The sequence below is a fragment of the Melanerpes formicivorus genome, unplaced genomic scaffold, assembly GCF_026170545.1.
Source record: "Melanerpes formicivorus ecotype bairdi unplaced genomic scaffold, bMelFor1.0.p_v2 SCAF_26, whole genome shotgun sequence".
Lineage (NCBI taxonomy): Eukaryota > Metazoa > Chordata > Aves > Piciformes > Picidae > Melanerpes > Melanerpes formicivorus.
In genome coordinates this window covers 9602177-9609176 of record NW_027142378.1, presented here as the reverse complement: position 1 = coordinate 9609176, position 7000 = coordinate 9602177, and positions in this window count along the sequence as shown.

Here is a 7000-nt window from a genome sequence, read left to right as displayed (position 1 = left end):
ACAAGGGGCTGAGGTGGCAAGCTCCCCCTCCCAGCAGAAGGCACCCCACAAAGAGCCACTTTCAGCTGCCCTTCTGAAACCAGGCAGCCTGATGGGAGGTGTGCCAGGTTTCCCTCCCCTTCCTTGCTGGTAGGGCCATGAAGCAAATAATAAAAGAGTTGGGGTTGTTGAGCCTGGAGAAGACAAGGCTCCAGGAAGACCTGGTAGCAGCCTTCCAGTACCTGAAGGGAGCCTACAAGAAAGCTGGGGAGGGACTTTTTACAAGGGGTTGGAGTGACAGGATGAGGGGGACTAGAATGAAGCTGGAAGAGGGAGATTTAGACTGGAGATGAGGAAGAAGTTCTTTACAGTGAGGGTGGTGAGACAGTGGAACAGGTTTCCCAGGGAGGTTGTGGATGCCCCCTCCCTGGAAGTGTTCAAGGCCAGGTTGGAGAAGGCCTTCAGCAGCCTGGGCTACTGGAAGGTGTCCCTGCTCATGGCAGAGGGGTTGGAACTAGATAGCCACCATGTATTCCATGAGCCAGCAATATGCTCTCATGGCTAAGGCAGCCAATGCTATCATGGGGTGCATTAGGAAGTGACCAGCAGGTCAAGAGAGGTTTTCCTTACCTTCTACTCTGCCCCAGCGAGGCCACTTCTGGAGTACTGGGTCCAGTTCTGGGCTCCCCAGTTCAAGAGAGACAAGGAACTACTGGGGAGAGTCCAACAGAGGGCCACAAAGATGATGAGGAAACTGCAGCCTCTCTCTTACAAAGAAAGGCTGAGACCTGGGGCTGTTGAGGCTGGAGGAGAGGAGACTGAGAGGAAATCTTACCAGAACTTATGAATAACTAAAAGGTGGAGGTCAAGAAGGGGCCAGTTGCTTTTCCATGGTTATCTCAGTGAGAGGCCAAGGGGCAGTGGACACAAAGTGGAACACAGGAGGCTTCATGTAAACATAAGGAAAAGCTTCTTTCCTGTGAGGATGCTGGAGCTCTGCAGCAGGCTGCCCCAGAGAGGCTGCAGAGGTTCCTTCCCTGCAGCCTTTGGATTTGTCTGGATGTGTTCCCGTGTGACCTGCCCTAGGTGATCCTCCTTTGTCAGGGGAGGTGGACTAGATGATCTCCAGAGGTTCCTGCTAATCCCTACCCCTCTGTGATTTTGTGATTAATGCCTTGATCCACATGGCTACAGGGGTTCAGCCCAGGAGCTCCAGGGAACCAGAGGGCTGGACAGGCTGTATGCCTGGGGCCAACTCCATGGGTTAACTGGAGACTTTTCCTTGCAGGAAAGAGCTGGGAAGCAGCTGAGCTCTGCCTTGGGAAGCAGAGCCTACTGCTCCCAACAGCCTCCTGCATCAGCTCCTACCTGTCCTGCCTAGCACAGCGTGCTCAGGCGGTGGGAGCCAGAGCCCAGCAAGCTTCATCAAAGCAGCACTGCTGCTTTTTTACACCAGAAAAAAAGGGAGAGAAGGAGGGGGAAAGGGAGGGGTAAAAAACATACCAGTGCTTCAAGGAGCCAGCTGGGAGCCATGGTGACAGCAGCAACCCCCCTGCTGTAATGTCCACGAGAAACATTTGATGGGCTGGATGTGGCCCAAGAGTGCTGATGGCTTTGGCATGGCATGCTGGTGAGAAAGCCCCAGCTCCAGAGGTATTTTCTGTACAGCACCCAAACCCCAGTGTGGGCCTGGGAGCAGCTGGACTTGTACCATTAGATGGGGCTATAGTTAAACAATTAGGATTTGCAAATTGGATTTTGGACTCCAGATGGGATTTGTCCAAAGGCAGCAGATAAGTATTGGTCACCCCTGGCTCCATCTCTCCTTTTGCTGTGGGGCAGGTGGAAAGCTTGTGGGATGAGAAGGAATGGCAGGAGGGGCAGGAGTCCCACAAGCAGGTTTCCAGTGAAATTGTTACACTTTACCCACAAGGAAGCAGATGTGTCACACCCCATGAACTGTGCTGAGGCTGCAGCTTGGTGCCATGCTCCCCCAGCTTCATGGGGTAGGACCATTTACAAGGGGCAATGGATATCAACTACAGCACAGGAGGTTCCACCTCAACATGAGGAGGAACTTCTCCACTGTGAGGCTCACAGAGCACTGGAACAGGCTGCCCAGAGAGATTGTGGATTCTCCTTCTCTGGAGACTTTCAAGACCCATCTGGATGTGTTCCTGTGTGACCTGTGCTAGATTCTCTGGCAGGGGAGTTGGACTAGGTTTCTGGAGGTCCCTTCCAACCCCTAACATCCTGTGATCCTATGACCAATGTACCTACCCCTCTTTTCCCAGCCCACAGCCACACTTACTTACCTGATAGCAATCAATGCAAGTATGGCCACTGGCCTCCTCCCTCCACAGCTGCCGCCTGTGTAGCACCATTCCACTCCCTGGTCCTGCAGATTGTCACCTTGTTGTTCCAGCCTGTTGAGGTTTGGGTTTTTGCACCACTTTACAACTTGGAACTTACCTGAAGGAGTAAATGACCACACTACCTCAGTATTTGGAAGTTAAATGAAATGAGTATTTACAAAAGGAGGCTAAATAGGAAAGCTAACAAACATATACAAATATATACACATATACAACTAGAGAATAGCCCAGCTGTACAGACCCACCTGGACAAAGCCCAGAGGGCTCTTACCAGCTACAAGTTCCCTCTCTCTCATGCCCACCACTGTTCCTTACCATAACCCAAGCAAGCAAGGTCAGAGGCAGAGACAGGAGGACAGAAGGAGAGAAAAACCAAGCAGTGCTTCAGACTATATAGAAATTCTGCAATGAAATGGGATACACATCTCTCTTATGCTCTGTTCAGCCCCTTGGGGCCTGTCCATCCCCTGGACTCTCTCCCATTCACTGGAAAAACTTATTTACAATTAAGATATTAGTCTTGAGAGCTGTAACACAGCTCTTGCCCCCTTGGAGGACATGATTGCCCAGGAACAGCTGCTGGCCTTTTGGTGGCACAGATGCTTTTTTGGAGGGCTAAAGAAACATAAGTTAATTTATCTTATTAAAATTGACAGTGTAAAGCCACAGATTTCAGACACACTGCATCTCACCCCGTATGAGTAACTCGCCTCAGTAACTTACCTGTGTGAGCCCAACATTCAAAGCCCTGCTTCTTGAAAAATCACAGATTGCTCTGGGTTGGAAGGGACCCCCAAAGGTCACCTCCACTGCAGTAAGCAGAAATATCTCCCACTAAATCAGGTTGCTCATGGCCCCATCAAGTTTGACCCTGAATGTCTCACCCCACCCCATCCCTGAGCCAGAGCTGTACCAGCAGCAGCTGCTGTTAATCCAAGAAAGACAAACACAGGCAAGGGGTGCCCAGGGCACAGGAGCAGAGCAAGAAGAAAATGAATCCTTCTCTTACCTTAAGCAACAAGAAGGACATTTTCTCTAAAGGCTGCTTTACCAACAGGAGAATTTGCCCTTACTCTGCTGCAGTGACCACTGAACAATGTCAGTGAGCTGCCATACCCCCAGCAGCAGCTGGTGCTGCAGCTCATGGTAACAAACCTCAAGTTTCCCCAGGAATGTTGTGCTTATAAAATCCTTATCCTAAAACCTTGCTGGTGAGGCTGAGCCTTCATTTCCTTTGACAGCAGGAGAAGGAAACCAGGAGCAGCATCAGGGTGAAGAGGGGGCCACCCCTGGGGCTGTGGGGTGAGCATCTTAAGCTCAGGTAGTGCTGAGCGAGGCTTAGGTTGGATGTTAGGAAAAATTTCTTCACAGAAAGGGTTTTGAAGCCCTGGAACAGGCTGCCCAGGGAGGTGGGCAGTTGCCCATTTAATCCCAAACAAAGGAAAAGTCACAATGCTGTCAGAAGGGGACAGGATTTGGGCAGCCTTGGCAGTGTGCCATCTCCCATTATTTGTGGGAATAAAGCCATTTAGCCATGCAGGAGGAGTCTGGCCCTCAGTCTGCACTGAAGCCCACCCCCACCCTCACCCCTGCTACCCAAAGAGGAGGGCATTTTGCAGATTAAGAGCCACCTTTGTCTCCAGGAAGGAGGGAGCAGCCTGGCCAAAAGCCACAGTGCCTCTCCAGGAACAGCTGCACCAGTGCCTGGGCCCACCTGGGCACAGGGAGGATCACCCAGGCTAACACCAGCTATTAAACACTCAGCCCTTTCCAGCTTTTAGAAAGCACAGCTGCTCAGACATGGACCAAACCAAGGAGCACAGAGCCATCCTGGCAGGGGTGGGGGGTGCAAGCAGGAAAAGAAAGCGGAAGCAGAGACAAAGAATTTCCACAACATCCCCCAAAACCACTTCCTGCAAGTGGAGAGCCAGGAAACACTGATGGGAGAGATGCCCAGCCCAGGCTGAGCAGGGCTGGGGCCCCACACAGCCACCAAGGAAACAGATTAAAGCCCTGGGAATAATCACAGAATCACAGAATATACCAGGTTGGAAAAGACCTCAGAGATCATCAAGTCCAACCTAATACCTAACACCTCCTGACAACTAAACCAAGTGCCACAGCCAAGCCTTTTTTGAACACCTCCAGGGATGGTGACTCCACCACCTCCCTGGGCAGCACATCCCAATGGCCAATTACTCTTTCTGAGAAGAACTTCCTCCTCACCTCCAGCCTAAACTCCCCTGGTGCAGATTGAGACTGTCTCCTCTTGTTCTGCCACTGGTTGCCTGGGAGAAGGAATCTTACAGCCCATATCCATGGTGAAAATCCCACCTGATGTGTTGAGAGCCCTGTATTTGGGGCTGACATACACTAAATGCTAGAAATCAGGCAATCCAAGCTCTCCAGAACCTGTATTTGCATCCCACCCACAGCAGCAAGACAGCTTGGCGAGGAGCTAGCCACTGGCCACACCACCCACCCCCTCTGGGCTTCTGGGGACCCTCATTTCAATACCCTGCTTTGCTCCAGGAGGAAAACAGAGAGGTAGGTTGCTTATGGCTTGAGAAATATCACACATGGATAAATAACTCAGTCCTAAGACAAGGGGCAGAAAAGCTGAAGCTCCAGGAGATGCTTTTTAATTGCTCATGGCGAGCCAGGATGTGTCCAGCAGGTCAACAGAGGTTCTCCTTCCCCTTACTCTGCCCTAGTGTGACCACATCTGGAGTCATGTGTCCAGTTCTGGGCTCACCAGTTCAAGAGAGACAGGGAACTACTGATGGGAACCCAGTGAAGGGCTGTGGGGATGATTAAGGGACTGGAACATCTCTCTTATGAAGAAAGGCTGAGAGCCCTGGGGCTGTTTAGTCTGAAGAGAAGGCTCAGAGGGGACCTGATCAATGTCTACAGATACCTGGAAGGTAGCTGTCAGGAGGATGGAGCCAGTCTCTTTAGTGATACCCAGGGATAGGAGGAGGGGCATTGGACACAAACTAAACTACAGGAAATTCCTTCTCAACATGAGGAAAAAAAATTCTTCACTGTGAGGGTGCCAGAGCACTGGAACAGGCTGCCCAGAGAGGTTGTGGAGGCTCCTTCTCTGGAGACTTTCAAAACCTGCTTGGATACATTCCTGTGTGACCTGCCCTGGGTGATCCTGCTTTGACAGGGGGGTTGGGCTTGATGACCATAGAATCATAGCCTCATAGAATGATTTGGGTTGGAAGTGACCTCTGAAGATCATCTAGCCCAACCCCTCTGCAGTCAGCAGGGACATCCTCAACTAGATCAGGTTGCCCAGGCCCTGTCAAGCCTCATTTTGAGTATCTCCAGGGAGGTGACATCCACAACTTCCCTGGGCAACCTGTTCCAGTGCTCCACCACCCTCATAGTAGAGAACTTGTTCCTAACGTCCAATCTAAATCTGCGCTTTTCTAGTTTGAAGCCCATTGCCCCTTGTCCTACCACTGTAGGCCTTTGCAAACAGTCTCCATCCTTCTTGCAGGCTCCCTTCAGGCACTGGAAGGTCACTAGTAGGTGTCCCTGGAGCCTCCTTTTCTCCAGGCTGAACAATCCCAGCTCCCTCAGCCTGAGCATTTTTCATGGCCCTCCTCTGGACCAGCTCCAGCCATGATTTAGCCCCAGCCTTGGTAGAGTTAGAGAATGATTGGACTTTCTGATCTTTAAGGTCTTTTCCAGCCAAAATAATTCTGTGATTCTATGATTCTGAACAGCCTGGTTTTGCTGAGAGCTGTTAGTACTCAGGAGGAAAAAAAGAGGGGGGACTGGAGTCCTGGTGAAAAATATGATCATGGCAAAGTGTTGTTACATTCACACCACCTAGGCATTAAGGAGAGGCAGGGAGAAGGAACATCTTTTATAAGACCAATTCATAGTGTTTGGGAAACAGCCTTAGAAGCACAGGCAGCCTCTTGCAGAATAGATGTGCCTCCTCTGGGGAAGCATCCATTAAAGAGATGTATTTGAATGGGATGGTGAGGAGCAGCAGCACAAAAATCCTAAAATAGACATGACAATGCTTCTTTCTGTCTGGCTCAGCTGGCACAGGAATTTCTGCTGCTCCTCTAGCAACTCACCCAAGGAGAGATGCTTTCCCCCAGCCTCCTACCTGGCTCCATCCCAAAGCTGGCCCAGCACGGGGGACATGGCTGCAGAGTGGTTCCTGCTGTACAGGTCAGGGCTCTTCTGTGCTTTCTGGAAGCCTTGTAGGGATGACAAACCCCTCCCATGGCTTCCATGTGCCTCATCTCCCCTTGGCAGCCTTTGCAGTGCACATGTAAATCCAAGTGCTGCCTGTAGCAGGAATTTTCACAGCCCAAGGAGTAAGAAAACATCCAGGGAAAACCCATATTGCGAGGCAGGGAAAGCAGGGGGTGGGGGGATGGGGGGGGGGGGTGATAGGTGCTAAATTCTGACTTGGGAAGTCAGACAGACAACTGAGTGAGCAAACCCAAGTGGAAGGAAACAAAGGATCATTTTCAGCTCATCGGTGAAATCCTATCCTTTCATACAGCCAGCTTCTGCCACAGGAGGGAGCTGGGACAGCGAAGGGACTGGGAGGGCAGGAGATAAGCATCACCGTGAAACTGGAGGTCCCTAAAGGGGGCTACAGACCCCTGGGG